This window comes from Cryptomeria japonica, chromosome 1 (genome assembly GCF_030272615.1).
Source record: "Cryptomeria japonica chromosome 1, Sugi_1.0, whole genome shotgun sequence".
NCBI lineage: Eukaryota > Viridiplantae > Streptophyta > Pinopsida > Cupressales > Cupressaceae > Cryptomeria > Cryptomeria japonica.
Genome location: NC_081405.1, coordinates 232,057,771 through 232,076,350, shown reverse-complemented (window position 1 = coordinate 232,076,350; position 18,580 = coordinate 232,057,771). Strand labels below are relative to the sequence as shown.

The 18,580-nt window shown below is 36.1% G+C and overlaps 1 pseudogene; it reads right to left on the bottom strand.

The window, feature by feature from the left end:
• Positions 1-1,733: 1,733 nt before the first annotated feature.
• Positions 1,734-16,338, bottom strand: LOC131035360 (uncharacterized; annotated as a pseudogene).
• Positions 16,339-18,580: the final 2,242 nt, after the last annotated feature.

The window sequence follows — 18,580 nt, the reverse complement described above, 5'->3', positions numbered from 1 at the left end:
TTATGTTGGCGTGCCACAACTTTTCTTCTCCTTAGAATGACATGCCTTCCATGCATATCATTCTAAGGGGGGGGCATCATATCATCATTTCTGCATTTGTGTCTTTATTTTTTATGCTTTTTCATGCATTTTCTTCATCATGTGCACCTAGGTGGGGGCCAAACCACTTGATCTTGATCTGTTCTAAAGATTTCCTACATGAGGGATAAACCATCTTTCCAATCTACAACATCTTTCTTGCCTTGGTAGAGGCCAATCTACTATGTTCCAATTCCAATCGCTCTATCGCATGGCAATCTAGCATGTTGCTACCCATGTTGGCTAACTTATTGGCCCTATCGTATGGTGATTCAGCACCTTGCTACCCATGTCGGCACATCATTCTGCCCTATCATATGGTTATCCATATTGATGTTCCAATTCACCCTATCATATGGTTATCCATATCGATATTCCAATTTGCCCTATCGTATGGTCATCAATACTGGCATATCACACCCTATCATATGGCTCTCGGAATGGCACATCATGCTAACCATATCAACGTATGTTGTACCAATGGCGGCTGCCCTATCTTGCATCTTTTTCATTGTGGACTTTCCTCCATGGCGAGGCTTGTTCTTGTTGAGTTCCAACTTCTTTATCATAATCATCCATCATGCTAGGTTGCAGCTAGTGTGTTGTTGATGTTCCAAGTACCAATTTCCATTCCAAAATTCTAGCATCATATTACCGAGGGAAACTTCATCTGATCAATGAGCATCTACTTCCCTATCATGATATTTTATCCTCTTCACCTTTTCTATCTTTCTTACTTTAGCTTTGTATCTTGTAATAGAGACATGTTTGCTAAAGTGGGGGCAAAACATAGAGTCAAAAATATCACTCTCATCACCTTTAGTGGCAATTGTGACATGTGGTGCATCCCCCACGCTGCTTAGAGGACAGGTCCACCAACTTGTCCTTTTGTCCACTGAAGAAGTCCATGTCAACTTCTCTAGGGGCATTACCAATCCTGCCAATCTGACAGGTTCATAGATGTAGACGCAGCACAAAGATGTCTGTGCGGCGCACTACGAACTCACCAACCTTCCAACCAATAGGTGGTTGTTGGGATGTTACAACCCATGCTAGGAAGGAATCATAATGCCTCCCTATGCGGCCACCAAAATCTAGGTTCGTCCCTCTACCTATACCCTTGGTTTTGGGACACTTCCAAAGGATCTTTTGGTAGATTGAAGATGTACTCTTGGAGATTGAAGCTCTTGGAGACACTACCACCATTGCTGCAGTGCCATCAAGCTACCAAGTTTGCCAAGAATGCCAACACTTGCCAAGCACTAGGGGAGTAATCTAACTCTATCTCATATTTCCAATATCTTGCTTATTTTCCAACTACCAAATAGCATGGTGTTATCTTTGTAATTAATTTTACATTCTTCTTTATCATCTTCCTTTCCCATGGCTTTTTTGGGTTGTCCGTGAAGGTGGAAACACCAAAATGAGGGTGTGACTTAGGGAGACTCCAAAACAAAACCCCCAACATTTTCTATGTTGCATGTGTGTAGGAACAACTTTGTGAAGAGAAGATTGTCTTGTGAAAGGCTTCATTGCATGGACCAGTTGTGAGATTCTCCTCACCTTTTAGTATAATTTCTTTGTTTTCCTTTGTAATATGTAATTTTTGTGTATTTCAATACTGTTTAGCTACTTTGTAAATTTTGTCAACGCGTCTAGAGATTTCTTCTCAGACTCCACATTCCATCTATATAGGACGATAATGCACCGCGCTGGCGTCCCTGCTCCGTGCGCTCATCCTGCAAACATAGGCTTTGCAGAGCCATCCAGAGATGTCTCTCGGGTGTCCGACACTCCTTGCGTGATTTTTCTATCCCCTGGCTCAGCGTTGTGCCTATTCGAAGAGGTAATCAGTGAAACAATTTGTCCTTGAGGATTCATCATCCTTGAGGTGACAAATTCCCTCCATTTCAATGATCAAAAAGGTAAATCAAGGAGGGACACTATAGTAAACATATGCCTTTCAGCATTTACTTTTTCATTATGAGTTGCTTTAGTCCATCAACATGGTGATAAGCTATCTGAACTTTCTATTTGTAGTCATTTTATCAATACCAAGAATGTAACTTAACCAAATGATTCAAACTAGGAATTCCTAATATCATTATAATTATTTGATTATCAATGTGTAATAATTTTTTTTCACTCCAAACATCTTTTATAATAAAAGAGATGGACTATAGGATAAACATGCTACATTGATTGGGGGTGGAGATGGGTTGCACAAGGGAAGGCTATTGCATAATATAATGTGAAGGAAATAAGGGTTTTTTGATAGTAAAAATTTTAGGGCAAAAAATGATATACCAAGGAACTCTTGTGTATTTACCATTACATTGTGATTGCATTTAATTTATGGGGCAAAATAAGCTTGTCAATGTGATGCATTGAGTAAGTTGAAATGCTAATATGTATAAATGTGAGGGAAACCTACCCAATATTTAACTCTATTTGGTGTCAAACTTAAAGAGTATGTGCAACCACCTTGGGACCTAGATGAACCAAAATTCATTCCAATCTATCTTTTTAATTATCATAGGCATCTCTTGCACCCTCTTGTCATGCAATAGATTACAATTATCTATAAATTCTAGGTACTAAAGTTTGAGATAGTAACAATGATACATGTCTTACTAATTATTGTACCTTTCCTTCCTTCACCTAATAACACAATGCAAACAAGCAACATTGCACATATATATAACCCATCTATAGGAAATATGAATAAAAATTTGTAAATCCTTCCCCTCATATTTATCACTATATTCAAGATACATTTAAATAGTTAGAAAATTATTTTTCTACATTTTAAACTACTCACTTTCTTTTAAGACTTCTCATTTAAAATTATTTGTCTATTTTAAACTAATTAAAAATTTCTACTTACCCTTTTTGACATCCAATTCCATGTTTAACAAGAGTTGCAGAGCAGCGAAGTTCCTGCCAAAAGAGTGGCAGAATAATTTTGTTTTTGTTTGATTTAGGTTTTTGTCAGATGTTATAGTTTCCAGTGGCTTGGTAGACATGTATACAAAACATAGACCACACAAGACTAAATTGTAAAGATGCAGGGTTATAGTACATAAACAAATTATAATGCAAATATAATATTTGATTCAAATTAATGCATTCCTTTTGGAAGGTGTACAAAAATGACTCCTTGAAATAGGACCAATTTATAAAAGTTCATTGTATATTGAATAATCCTAAATGTATATACAATATCCTTTGTTTTAAATAATATCCTTATTCTAGTATATATTGTTGGTGTAAATAAATATTCATTATGGATATTATTAAGCTTTACTTAAGTTAACTTAGGATAAGCATTTCTTCATAGTTTGGATTTGAGACACTTAGGGAAGTGTGCACATAGAGATAGAGCTTGAAAGAGAAATTCCACCTTTTGTGGTCTTGTTTTGTTGTTACACTCCACACTCGGTGGGTCATCCATCTCTTCTCTCCTACCTACCCCTAGTATTTCTTACCTACCCTTGTTTCTCATTGAGCCACATGTCATGATTGTGTGCTCATACATCCATATGGCCTTGCCTATATAAGAAGGCATATATTCATTGTATTGGTGAATCTAGTTGATCATTTTCATATTGATGAGAATACAGTTTGTTCTTGTCATTCTTTTGTCTCTATTTTTATACTTTTCATTGTGCCCTTGATCTTGACAAAATCTCACATGGTATAAGAGCCATTGGGGCTTCATTGACTAGTTTTGGAGACATCATGGAAGTCTTCAATTTTTGGATCTAAGAAACTACTTTTTTTAGAGGCATCTTGGAGCGTTTTCGACCTCACCATTGCATCTGGGAGGCCGTTTCCATAAAAATCGAGTATAAATTCGACCTATTTTGGCGAAAATCGATTTTTGGGTGTGGAGGAAATTTTTTGCCCAATTCGGGTGATACGGTATGGAATTTTCAGATTTTTTTCAAAAAAAAAAATAATAATTTTTTTCTGAAAATTATTTTCCAGTTTGAAATTTTTTTTTGAAAAAAAAATAAATAAAAAATTGAAAATTATTTTTGGGATCCGTACCTTCTACCTAGTCAGCAGTGCATAGTTAGCGCCCAGTTAGCAGCACCCAGTCAGTGCCTAGTCAGCATTTTCTTTGGAAATTTTTAGACCCCTCTCCATTGAGTAGTTTAGATTTTTGGGTCTACTTTGGAGGCCCATAACTTGCTCAATTTTGCTCCTTTTTGGGTGCAATTTTTTTTTATTTGGGCTAATTTCTTGTGCTCTTCGCAGTGGTGTGGTTATTTTATGGTTTTGGTGCATAGGGTTTTTGGAATTTTCAGATTCTCTCAGTTGTACCTATCCAATCCTCAATTCTGCAACTTCAAAGGCCTCATTTGAGCTCATACGACCTCCTTTTCAGGTGCCATTTTTTTTTAAAGTGTATGTTTTTTCATCTAATTTCATAATCTATGATCGGATTTCAGAGATTTTAAGTAGAAATTATACTTTCAGATATTGATCTTATTTGGCCTATTTGGTACTTGTAAATTGATTAGATCTTAGTTTAGATCTCTTGCATTATTAGTTTGAGTCTCTTTTGGCCTTATTGAGGTAGTTGTAAAATTGAAATCAGAAGTCCACTTTGCCTTTTTTTGCAAGTGGCCCATTGTACATGCACTAAGTATAAAGCGCCAAATCATCACTTTTGGGGTTTCTTTGATTGAGCGAATTTGGGGGGGTGTCTTGTGTGATTGTGTCTCTCTTTCCTTGTGCTCTTTCATTTTTGTTGTAATGAGTCCTCATAAATATCCACCTTTAACTCCACATAATTATGCATCATGGAAAATTAAAGTATGGAGCAAATTAATGGAAAAAAGTCTCATGCATTACATAGATGGAACAATAGCAGCACCACCTGATCTTAAGGCTGATCCTAATGCTCAATTAGAATGGCTCACTAAGAATTTCATGGCTCTTGGAACTTTGCGCAAGTATGTATTAGATGACCTCATCTTTCATATTGAAAAGTGTACTACAATCAAAGATGCTTGGGATATGTTTTAGAAATTGTATGGTCAAGTTGATGAAATCAGAGCTTATAAGATTGAGAATGAGCTCACCAACTTGGATCCCAAGAGTTTTGATACAATCCAAGATTATGTCACCAAAGCAAATGAGCTAAGAGCAAAGCTTAAGGATTGTGGAATTGACAAAAAGGATGCTCAATTGATATTCAACTTGTTGGACAAGCTTGCACCAAAATATGCAGCATTTGTGTCTAGCTTCCAAACTCATCATTTGACAGTGGGGAGTTCCTATGTTATGCCTTCATTTGATGCTTTCACAAAAATGTTGATATTGGAACAATCTAAGTTGTTGAACATGGGGTTTCTCAAGTCTTCAAAGTCCAAGGCTTTGGTGGCTAATCAAGGGAATCAAGGAAGTCAAGGCAAAGATTACAACAAGAAGAAGAAGCAATCTAAGTCACAACCACAATAAGAAAAAGGACAATCATCCTCTCCATCACAAGGTGATTTTTCATCCTCTTCCAAGAAGGGGACACCACCTAAGAAGGATAAGCCAACTTGTGCATATTGCAAGAAGTATGGTCATGATGAGCATCGATGCCACACAAAGCAAGTTGATGAGTTAACTAATCTTCTTAAGAAAAACAACATCAACTTGCCATCTGCCTACACAAAGAAGGATTCATCTCCTTCCTCTTCCTCATAGTCTAAGGGAAAAGGGCAAGCATTTGTGGCTACAACAAGTTCTTCATGACAGTGGATACTTAACTCAGGTGCCTCATATCACATGGGTTCTACAAAGGAGCAATTTTCTTCATTGGAGCCATCTAAGGTACCTCACATTTACATAGGTGATGATACACAAGTAGAGGTTGAAGGCAAACATTCAGTTGACATGGATGATGGAACATTTGATAATGTTCTCTATGTTCCTAACTTGTCTACCAACCTTCTCTCTATCTACCAAATCACTCACTATGGGAATGGGAAAAAGGTTGAGTTTACACTAGATTTAGTTGTGGTAAAGGAACTTGATGATGATGCCTTGGTAGTAGTGGGACAAGTCAATGACAATTCAAGGCTTTATTCATTCTCCCACTTTGTGCCAAGTTCATCATCTAGGGCCTTGCTTACTCATTCAAATTCAGAAAGTAAGCTATGGCATGAGCAGTTTGGTCACCTCAATTACTGCTATCTTCAGTAGCTCGGCACTAAAGACATGGTCACAGGTCTACCTTGAATCTGTTTTTCAGAGGGTGTATGTTCAAGTTGTTCCATGGGCAAGCATCCCAAGGAAAAGTTTGATAAAGGGAAAGCTTGGAGAGCTTTGGAAGTTCTTCAACTTGTTCACAATGATGTAGCATGTCCATTTCCAGCACCTTCATTTAGTAAGGCCCGCTATGTCCTCACCTTCATTGATGACTACTCTCGCTTCACTTGGGTCTACTTTCTTATTCATAAGAGTGAAGTATTTGACAGATTTCAAGACTTCAAGACTCGTGTGGAGAAGCAATCCAGGAAAGTGGTGAAGATTCTTCGCACAAATAATGGAAGGGAATATGTGAACAATCGACTTGAGGATTTTTGTACATTTGAGGGGATTGATCTTCAGCATTCTATCGCATAAACTCCACAGTAGAACAGAGTTGTAGAATGCAAGAATAGAACTCTCAAAGAAATGGCTAGCTGTATGATACATACACTTTCTCTTGATCCCGCCTTTTGGGCCGAGGCTATCAGTTGTGCCACACACATCCAGAATCGGGTTCCTCACAAAGCTTTGCAAGGTATTACTCCTTTTGAGGCTTGGGCTGGTAGGAAACTGATTGTGAGACATTTCAAAGTCTTTGGGTGTCTAGCATGGGCTTGCATACCTCAGCAGAAACGCAAGGCATTGGAACCTCAGAGTCGGCCTTACATATTTGTTGGATATCCTGAGGGTGTTAATGCATATAGATTGATGAATCCTGAGACACATGAGGTGTTCATTGAGAGGAGTGTTCACTTTGAGGAAAGCTCTCCTAGCTTAGCCTCTCTACCTTCTCCACCTTCCTCCATTGTGGATAGTGATGCTAATGATTCAGATGATGAGACTTCTTCAACTTTGACTCGCAGGGTTACACCTCTACAGGGTCCACTTGTAGTTGAGGAGCCTCGTTCTCCACCTCCACCTAGACCTCGTTGGGCTTGATAGACACTTGATTCTGTGGGTTCTCTTGTTGGGGATCCTTCAGATACACAGAGAGCTCTATCACAACATCAGGATCTTCCATATGCATTCATTGCTACTGCTTCCGATCCACAAACATTTCGGGAAGCATCAGGGGTTCCTGAGTGGGACGAAGCTATGGAGGAAGAGTATAGTTCCTTGATGAGGAACACCACATGGGATTTAGTCCATCTCCCTAAGGGGAGAAAGATGGTTCGATGTAAGTGGATCTATCGGACCAAGTATGTTGCAGATGGTAGTGTGGATAAGTATAAGGCTTGACTTGTTGCGAAAGGTTTCTCTCAGGTTGCAGGTGCTGACTATACTAAGACTTTTACGCCCGTAGCCAAGATGAACTCCATTCGCTTGACACTTGCTATTGCTGTAGCTCATGGTTGGGATGTACATCAGATGGATGTGAAGAGTGCTTTTCTTCATGGTGACCTTGATGAGGAGATTTATATGGAGCAGCTGCAGGGTTTCATCCAGGATACTTCCTTGGTTTGCATACTAAGGAAATCTCTCTATGGCCTTAAGCAAACCCCCAGGGCTTGGTATGCCAAGATGGATTCCTTTCTTCTCTCAGTAGGGTTCACCAGGTGTCATTCTGATCCGAATGTCTATATTTTGTGACAGGATGACTCTCACTTGATACTTGTGCTCTATGCTGATGATTTGATCATTACAGGGAGTACCGCATCCATCATTAGCAGGGTCCAATCTGCTTTGCATGATAGATTTTCTATGACTGACTTGGGTCTTTTGTGCTACTTTCTCAGGATAGAGATTTCATTGTCACCTTTCGGGATTACACTATCACAACCCAAGTATGCTCTTGATCTACTTGCACGCTTTCATATGGCTGATTGTAAGTGTGCACTGACTCCCTTTCTTTCTGGAGTCAAGCTTGAGGCTCAGTGTTCTTCTCCACTAGTTGATGCCACTTTGTATCGTCAGCTTGTGGGTAGTCTCATCTACTTGACCCATACACGCCCTGATATTTCATTTATAGTTGGTATGGTTTCCTGCTTCATGCAGGAACCACATGAGCTTCATTGGAAAGCCGCCAAATTCATTCTTCATTACATCTAGGGTACACATCACTATGGGATTCACTATGCAGCAGGCATAAGACTTGGTTGGTTACATAGACTCTGATTGGGCTAGCAATCTTGATGATCGTAAGTCTACTTCTAGTTACAGTTTTTACCTTGGTTCAGGCCCCATTTGTTGGCAGAGCAAGAAGCAACATGCTATTGCTCTTTCTTCGACTGAGGCTGAGTATCGAGGTGCTATTAATGTAGCGACTGCGACCATTTGGCTTCAGCAGATACTCACAGAGTTTAGGTTCACCACTTCGCGACTGACAGTTCTACATTGTGACAATCAAAGTGCTATTGCTATCTCGAAGAACCCAGTCTAGCATTAGCGGACCAAACACATCGAGATCCATATGCACTATATCCGAGAGCTCATTCAGGAGTAGGTCATTGATTTGCAGTATTGTCCTACAACAGAGCATGTTGCAGACATATTCACCAAACCTTTCACCAAGAGTAAGTTCCAGCAGTTGTGAGCTCTCTTGGGGGTGCGGGATGTGTCATTAGGGGGGGTCAGCTAACTTCTCCTTCCTCTCTTATGGGGGAGACTTTTTCCTCTTTGAGGTTTTGTCCTTCTTCTTTGAGAGTCTTTTGTGCTTTCATCTCTCTTTTGGGGGGGAGTTTTTTCCCACTGGGTTTTCTACTTTTCTCCGTTTGTGAGAGATTGCATTGGATGGTTTTGCTTGCATTCTCATATTGTACATGGGTACCTATCATGGCCTAGTAGTCGGGACCCATCTTGCATTGTTGACTCGAGTCTTCATTCCCCTAAGTTGCACTTAAGGGGGGGTGTTGGTGTAAATAAATATTCATTATGGATATTATTACACTTTACTTAAGTTAACTTACGATAATGCATTTCTTCGTAGTTTGGATTTGAGACACTTAGGGAAGTGTGCACATAGGGATAGAGCTTGTAGGAGAAATTCCACCTTTTGTGGTCTTGTTTTGTTGTTACACTCCACATTCAGTGGGTCATCCACCTCTTGTGGAATATTATATTATTTCTCCTACCTACCCCTAGTATTTCTTACCTACCCTTGTTTCTCATTGAGCCACATGTCATGATTGTGTGCTCGTACATCCATATGGCCTTGCCTATATCAGAAGGCCTATATTCATTGTATTGGTGAATCCAGTTGATCATTTTCATATTGATGAGAATACAATTTGTTCTTGTCATTCTTTTGTCTCTATTTTTATACTTTTCATTGTGCCCTTGATCTTGGCAAAATCTCACATATACAATTGAAAACAACTATTTGCTGGCCATATCCAGTACCTTAAAAAGGTTCATGAGATGCAATCAACTACAGATGTGTCCAAAATAAAGAATCTTCTCCCACTAGTTCTTTTGAAGAATAAGCACGATGAAAAAAATTCAAGGAATCAAGGCATCTGTAAAATTTACGTGAAAAGAATTCATTAATAACTTCAAATTTAATTATAGTTTTTAAGAAATAAACATGTTGGAACATAGCATAGAAAACAAAGAAAGAATAAATTTCAAATAAAAAGCATAACTATGACCTACTATATGAAGTACAAAGTACTCCTTCAAGTGTTTGTGGCTGAAATACTAGACCTTGATGTCAACATCTCGATCAAAACTTTACCTGTAGGTGTTGCACATGCAAAAAAAAGAAGTTTAATCTAATAGTTTCCATATTAATTAGAAAAAAAAGCCTTGGAAAATTAAATTTCATTTCAATTTGAGATATATTAGTAAAAAGGAAGGGTATAATACACTATCTACAACCATGGCACTTGTTAACACTGGTATCGTAGCTGAATTAATATTTCACAGAAAATTTATAGAACAACTTAAGAGGCATAAAGTGTTGAACAATGTAATGAGAATGATAGGGAATTGGAAAACAAATGAGCTAACACTGGTATCGTAGTTGAATTAATATTTCACAGAAAAGTTATAGAACAACTTAAAAGGCATAAAGTGTTGAACAATATAATGAGAATGATAGGGAATTGGCAAGCAAATGAGTGAAGCCATGCCTGCAATTGTCTCTTACGGTTTTGTCAAAGTAGAGCATATAGTAGATGACTGCATGCCTGACATATACATATTAAACAGTCTAGAAACCTTCAAAACCATTATAATTGTCTAGCTCTAATTTCTAGAATTTGAATAAGCTGCCATCATAAATACCTTTGATGGTCATTTTCTCAAATAATCCATTTTAATCCTTGGCCAAGTCACAAAGAGTCCCTATTCTACCTTGGCTAGAATCTTGCAAAGTCTACACCCACAAATTTTGCAAACCCATTTTCACATTTCCTAAGAAAAAGAATTGTGGAAATGAAGAGGAAAATTGAACACATTCCAAACATGATTGTGATTGGCAAGACATTAACCTTACAAAAAAGTAGAAATGACTACAAGCAACTCACATCTAAGTGAAAAAAATGACTCATGCCATGACCAAGATTTAAATTGCAAAAACATATTAATCCTAAGTCAGTACTAGCAGAAAAAGTTCATAATTGTGCTACGAGCCTCTTTAGGAATATATTGTGATTGCATTTTCATTATTGAGGGCCACAATATCCCCAAACAAGCATCAAATACACAAAATCCAAGAAGTTGGACATCCTATTGTTGTAATACTTCCACCATTTTCTGTGCTAGCCTCCAAGAAAAAATGCTAAAAATAAGCAATAAAAAAAGCTTGGATATTCAAAATGCTCACGTATAATCAAAAACCAAGAAGACACATGAGGCAATTCAAAAATGACATACACTTGTCATAACAGGAAGGACTTAATGTTGTAGCAGAGACAACAAATACAATGTACATGTAGCTTTCCACCTTGAGTGTTGGGTTAGCCAAAATTCTAGAGGCCAGGGAACTTCCCATCATTGAAGCCAACATAAAAGATGCAAATATCAACCCATGAGGAATATCCCATTCATTTGGGCTCAAAGAAGGTTTCTAAAGAAACACAAATGTGTACATTGAACCTTCAAATAACGATTGTATAGCTCCTAGAAGTGCAATCTTGTGTCATCTAATCCAACAAACCATTAAAACTTGTTAGAGAAAAAGGTTTACATGTTTAATTTTATTTTACAGAGATTTCATAAAAGTATGATATTTACATATTAACATATGCCTAACAACTTACCTGAAGCAATGGCCAAAGCAACACCCTTAAACTGTGTGAGTAAATCGTTTCTTTCTAAGGGATCTCCATTTTTTTATGATTGGGTAGAAAATATAATAGCCATACCTATAGCTAGGAAGCATGCAACAACATCAAATGGAGAAATTGGACCAAAGCCTAGAGTTTCTGCAAGGGTGTTAGCAAAGAGCCTAGACATAATGGCTACTAGACCATTGTCCAAGAATATGGCCTTTGAGAGTCTCAACAACAACCATTGTGGATCAAACCCCCTCTGCAAAAAAGTAGAAATCTTTAGTAATAAGAAAATAATAACAAAACCCTAGCTAATTCTTGCACATCTAGTAGTTATGAAATCACCTAACTAACCTTGCTTTGTTATGCATTGTTAGAAAAGAGCTAGATTGTTCTGAATTTATAATCAAATACAACTAGATATTACCTTGAAATGTTCAGCAACAAGCCATGACTCAAAAGCTGAAAATAGAAGAGATGTAGCAATTCCTCATAGAATGTGACCAAGCATCAAGACTTCGTACTCAGGAAAATACTTTGCAAAACAACTTAAAATGTAAGTTATGCAATATGTAATGCATTCCCTCTCATGACCCCTGCAGATACAAAGAATAACACTTCGATATGTATTTAATCTAATTAATCTCTTAAATTTGGACTATAATTGTCTGTGTTATTCAAGCATGATTGACTATATCATTCCTTGTGAAAGACCACAATCATGTTGTGGCATATTGCCCTATCACAGACAAGGTTTGTATGTTAATGATATTGTAGCTTATTTAATTTGCCCCAAATTTCAATAGCCTAGCTTAAATGTGAGTTGCAGTTGTAGGGTAGAATGTGAACTGTGAACTACTTTGAAGATTGATGAGCTATTAACTCTTGAATTAAGTAAAGTGTGTGGACTGCAAATCACTCTGAAAAAGTAATAACTGATCTTCTAATAGTTAAACTTTCAAACATTTTTCTAAAAAATCACATAAAACTTACAAATATAGTTAATTTCATCACTAGCAAAAAAAAACCAATTTTGATTGTCTTGGATTAGATGTCCACTAGCAAATTCTACACAGTTTGATTAAAAAGTTTAGGACGAGAGGAAGAGTAAGAGATGCACAAATGGGAGTTACCAGAATCCACAACCTACTCAAAGAAAGTGTGATTCTCATAATGCAAAAAACATTTGTCGAAAACCATTTGGCATAGAAACAAAAGTCCTCATTAACACATGTTATTTAATAACAAAGACATGGAACCCTACCATGAACACAAAATGTCTAAAAGAATAATTCAAACTAGTGAAGACATGGAATCCTCCCATCCGCATAAAGCTTCTAAAAGAAAAAATGAAACAAGAAAGCTAAGCAGGGCTACTGAAACTCGAACATCCCAAAAACCAGACAAACCCTTAATATGGCACGAGTTAAACCCTAAATGCACAAACCAGACAAACAATGCACAAAATACAAAAAAAAGGTGTTCATGGTTATTACCCATGGTGTCGAGGGCATCAGATTCTCTGTACAAATTTTCAGAGGCTTCCTTCCATCCGTCTTCTTCTCCACCATAAAAATCGGATGTTGACACTGAAACAATTAATCACATTGATAATTTTATTCCAGCAAACACTTTGTTTACTGCAAATGACACAAACCATGTTCTTAGTTTATTACTCTGTCTTAGAGGTGCCGCCGCCCCACTAAAAATGGTGTGTCTCAAAGGAATTTTGAGGGATGTAATAACTATAATGGAAAATTTTGAAACATAGACAAGGCATGTGTTCTATTTTATATACAGGCCACACATCTTCCTCCTGACAATTTGCCCTAAAAATTTTCATAAATGAAAACTCCAAGGTCTGGCTGTCTTCGTTAATTGTGCATTCCCTCTTATGGGATCCTGTGAAAAACTCTGAATGCCTCTGCCAACCATGTGCAATACGAATCAGAGATTTCCAAAATACATTGCACAAAAATTCCCACTAAAAAATGAGCAACTTCTTGATAGCACATAACGGAATATAAAACTATGCAAAGTTTTCTGGCATGTTGATTGGGTGAAAGGGGAAAGATTAATCACTGTTGAATCCTTTGCTAATAATATAATTTCTAATAGTAAAAAAATTCATGAGACATCAATGGAATGACAAGTTCTGATTATGTAACCTTTAGTTTTGTGGGAAAGATAAATGTTCATGATTCTATTTATTCCCTATGTGGAAAACATGTCTGCTTAAGTGAGAAATTTGCATTCATATGTAGAAATTTCATTTTCAACTTTCATTTCTAAGTGGCGATTTATTTGTTTAGGAGAAAGAATCTCATTGACTGGTGAATCTTTCCCATGACAAATTCCTTTCAACTTGGTACTTTGGAAGCTTCTACTTTTTAATCCATTTTCATCTAAGGGTACAACCTTGAATGAAGGTGAATTTTAATTTTATGACTGACTATGTTGACATTCAATGTATAGTAGCACTAACATAGATTAACTTAATATAAGTAAACTTTTTTTTAATTATTTGATTGGTTTAGTGAAGTGCATTATCATAGCTAATCATGCCTTAATATAGAATAAATTAATTCAATTAGTTTTTTAATTTTAGTAATTTTATTTAAACATTTCATTTTATGAGATGCATCTTATTAAAGATATAAATATAATTAGTAACACTTATTGATGTGTTAAAAATTTATCTAGATAGTACAAACTTCATTCTTAGATAATTTAGAGTAGCTTAAAATTCCAAAAGACTAGAAACAACATATTATCAAGTAATAGTTCAAGGAAAGTAGAATGAAATGTAAATTCTATGTTTTAAATGAGTGTGTTCTCATTTTGTATTATTATATGAATTTTGTAGTTTTAAATTTAGATGAATTCACTGTTATGGTATATGTATGATGAATTGTGATATTTTCATCAAAGAATATTAGACAAATTCACCACCTAACAAATTTGACTTATGTAAAGATGTGAGAAGATATATTTTCTATTGACATCACCAATCTCTTATAAAGACTTGGATTGCCTCAAAGTCTTTCCAATTCTTGTCTTTTATATTAACCTCTACATATTTTTATATATAATCGCATTTTTTTCAAGAATAAATAAAAATTAATTTCAAACTCTTAATCAAACATATTAAAAATTAATAGTTTATATAAATTATAAGGAAAGTTATATAATATTATAATCTTACTTTCATTATAAAGGTTCTTTAAAAAATCTATATATTTTCAATATTGTCTATAGGATATGTATTTTTACCCACAACTAAGTAAACAACAACAACAAAAATGTATATTTAATTTACACTTTATGACAAAATCGTATTACAACTGTTTCCACTTCAATAGAACTGATTAATATTTTCAATTTTTTATTGTTGTTTTGCTGGGGCTTGGGGAAGGAGGGACATGCGTAACCTGCTGATCAAATTTAAAATAAAATAAAATAAATATTATTATTATTAGTTGTGCTTACAATGCCCAGTCGTAACACTAAGATTTGGCTCAGTTTGCACATGTTTCTAACTTTTCAAAACAGAAAACTGTGAGCACTTTATTAAGCAGAGTATATAGTTACTGGAAGAGCATGTCATAATGGAAGTTAGTTATTCTATTTATTAAAGAATTATTTTATTTTAATTATTTAGATGTTAGTTTATAGTTTTAATCAATTTTAGATATATGTTGTTTTCTAATTTTTATGTATATAATCATTACATGATGTTTCTTATTTTGTTTTCATTATAGAAACCTTTGAAACATAATTAGACTTAATTTATTTATATGCAAATATAACGTATTAGGATAAGAAACTTTTAAAATTTGATAAATGTGGTGATTTAATATATTGATAACTTTCTTCTTTCTCACCATCAAAAGAATGCATATAAAACTAGTTTTAATTAATGACATTTTAAAATGTTGTTTGTTTTTAATATATCTAATATATTTGTAATGTTGAAATTAGTATATCTATGCTAGCTCTTATTTAGTTTTAAGTCTATTTTAATAACACTATATAATCATTTGATATGATTATATAGTGACATGTGGTGTATATTTGTGCTAGTTTGGTCCTCTTTTGCAAGCCATATTTATCTTCATTTATTCTCATTTTGTTCTTTTTTTTATTTGCACTTATCCTTAAAATATTTAATCTCATCTTTGTGATATCTACATTTCAGTGTTATAATGAAGGAACTATTATCAATGATCAATATTTTACATCAAAGATATACTTTTAAGGAGGCTAGCCTTTGACAAGGCCTACGATATTGAGTTCTAAATTAATGAACATTAAAATACTATAACTCTTTTCTAAGTATTGTATTATTTTCACATGTTTTCACTTTATAATATTGTTTTCAAGGTAAATGTTTTTTATTACGGTAAAAGCAAGTTTTGAAGGGACCCAAAACCCTTTACAAATGGTCAAAACCAAGATGAGACATGAAAACCATTACAACAAAGACAAAATGCTACCAGAAGAGATAAAAAAAGAACAAAGAAGCCTAGCACCAACAAAAAACCTGCAAAAAGCCAGACAGGGACTGGAAAAAGTTAAGCCAAAGCCTTTAAAGTCTCAGCGACCTTTGCCTCAAGCTGATTCATATTCTAAGCAACTTGTTTTAAGTCTTGGATATCCTATAGGGGTCTTTCCACCTTCTTCTTCTTCAGATTAGCCTGAGTCCTCTTGCTAGGAGCCAACGACTCTTCATTACCTTTTTTTCCTTCTCCAGATCCAACTCCACCGCCAGGTTGCCTTGGTAACCTTTTTCCATATTCGTAACCATGGTATTCATGCTCTCACTTGTGGTCTTGATAACACTATGGCTATGAAAATGATCGAATGGAGTTAATATTTAATGCCTTTAAATTTCTTCTCAAAGGCAATGATCTTGTTCTCATAGTCTTTTTTTTCAGATTATCTAGAGCTTCAATAGTTTTAGTGAGGAAATCAATAACTGAAAGTTTTTCTTCCTCAATCAATAGCTCACTGCCTTTAGTACCCTATCTGCCATGGGATCTCTCATCGCCAGTATCCAACATATCTATTTTGTGCTGATAGCCCTATATTTTTTGTTGAGGTTCTTTATCTCATAGAAAGCCCACTTCATAATTTAGAAAGAGTCCACCGCCCCATTTCTTGCAATGGCCAAAATATCATTGGGGAACTCCTAGTCCAGATTCAAAAGGGGAGAATCTGGGTTCAGATGGAGAGGAAAGCGAGGTCTATTCTCCCTACCCATGGAAGAGAAAGAATTGAATGAGTGCAAGGGAGACTAGGAAAATTGGTTAGTATTATCTAGTGAGGGGTCTTAGAGTCAATAGATTTACCCTTTGACAAAGGGTGGCCTTTAGATTTATTTTTGACATCTTTAGTACTAGGGCTAGAAGAGAGGACAATCGCTGAGTTTTTAACCTTCCCCTTCCCAGCATGTGAGGGATTGACAGGTTTAGTTTTCGTTTTCCTTTTCTCTGAAGGGATGAAACATTCATCTTCCATGTTGTGTTCCAATCAAAATCATTGGAAATATGGGTTTTCGACTCCTCATCCTTCGAAATGGAAATGTAGGGGGAATTGGGCCTAGTAGAATTGGATTTAAAATGCTTATAAATCAAAACTAGAAGACCCTCATGATGAATAGGATTTAAACTAGGGTTAGCTTTATGTTTAAAAATACTTGCATTAAGGGAAGACAGGAGATAGAAGGGAAAAGAAACCCTAACCTGGTGTCTGAAATGATTTAGTAGGACAAAATGATGCCCAAAAACTATCGAATATAGTCCATCCATGGTAACGTATTCCGTCATCACCTTTAGCACCTCCCTCCAAGTCGGCTTGATTGTATCCACATCATAACAACTTTTGTTTTTCTTCACCAGCAACTTCCTCTCTTTATAAGTTTTAAGGAATTTCTTCTCCACAGGGTCAGAATATTTTCTCTCTATAAAACTTGAGACCTTGAGGAGGGAGACCAGTGATATCCACAATTAAGTTCTCATCCACCACCACTATCCTCCCAAATAGGTTAATTTTATCGTCATTCCATCCTCTGGCAAAAATTTTTGTAACTTTTGGGTCCCATTCATGCAGCTTCTCAATGTAGGGTGTAAAATCCCCCTTCTCCAATATTCTCCATATAGTTTGGTTAGCCCTTACCCCTTCATAGTCCACGAGCTCAACGTGATGCCTCTCTCCTCTGATCTTTACATAAGTTGATACCTCAAGAATAGAGTGTAATAGCATAAATAAAATCCAAACAAAGTCCTCAAGAAGAGAGTGGTTTTGCATAATAAACTGGCTTGTTAATAACCAAACAAGCTCACAAATGACTCAGAAAGCCTGTGAGCAATAATGAATGAATGCACCTCTAAGCTACTGACAAAAGCTACCATGAATAGTAATAATGGTGCTTCCCATTTTTGGAATTAGAAATGTGACGAGATACCTCCACATATCCCATGCGATCTGTCGTATCCAAGAAGGACTCTGCCATCATTCTTCAAGCTGTGTTATGAAGTCCATGTCATCCTTCCCTTAACTTTTAACCCCTTGTTGGCAAAGAAGTCCGCCACCATGTTGTATTCCCTAAAAGCATGGGAGATATAACATTCATCAAAAGAATGGATTATTTCTTCTTATAAATTAATCCAACTTTGAATAGTCCACGAGGCCTTATTGCTTCCCTTAGATATTGGATGATATTATTCGAATCTCCTTGAATCCAAACTTTTTTATAATTAATTTGACAGACCAATAGTAAAATCTGATAGGCCCCAATGGCTTCAACAAGGTGGCTGGTCTGGTTACCCAATGGGAATGCCACCGCATAAATGAACCTGCCATTCTCATCTTTAATCACTTCCCAGCACCTAGCCAACCTAGGATTTCCTTTAGCTACCCTATCAAAATCAATTTTAATCTATCCCTCAAGGGGAAAGCTCCATAACACACCCTCTCTAGATTTTTTAGCAGACATCGAAGCTTTAGAGATATCTATTTTTAATTTCTAACCTTCA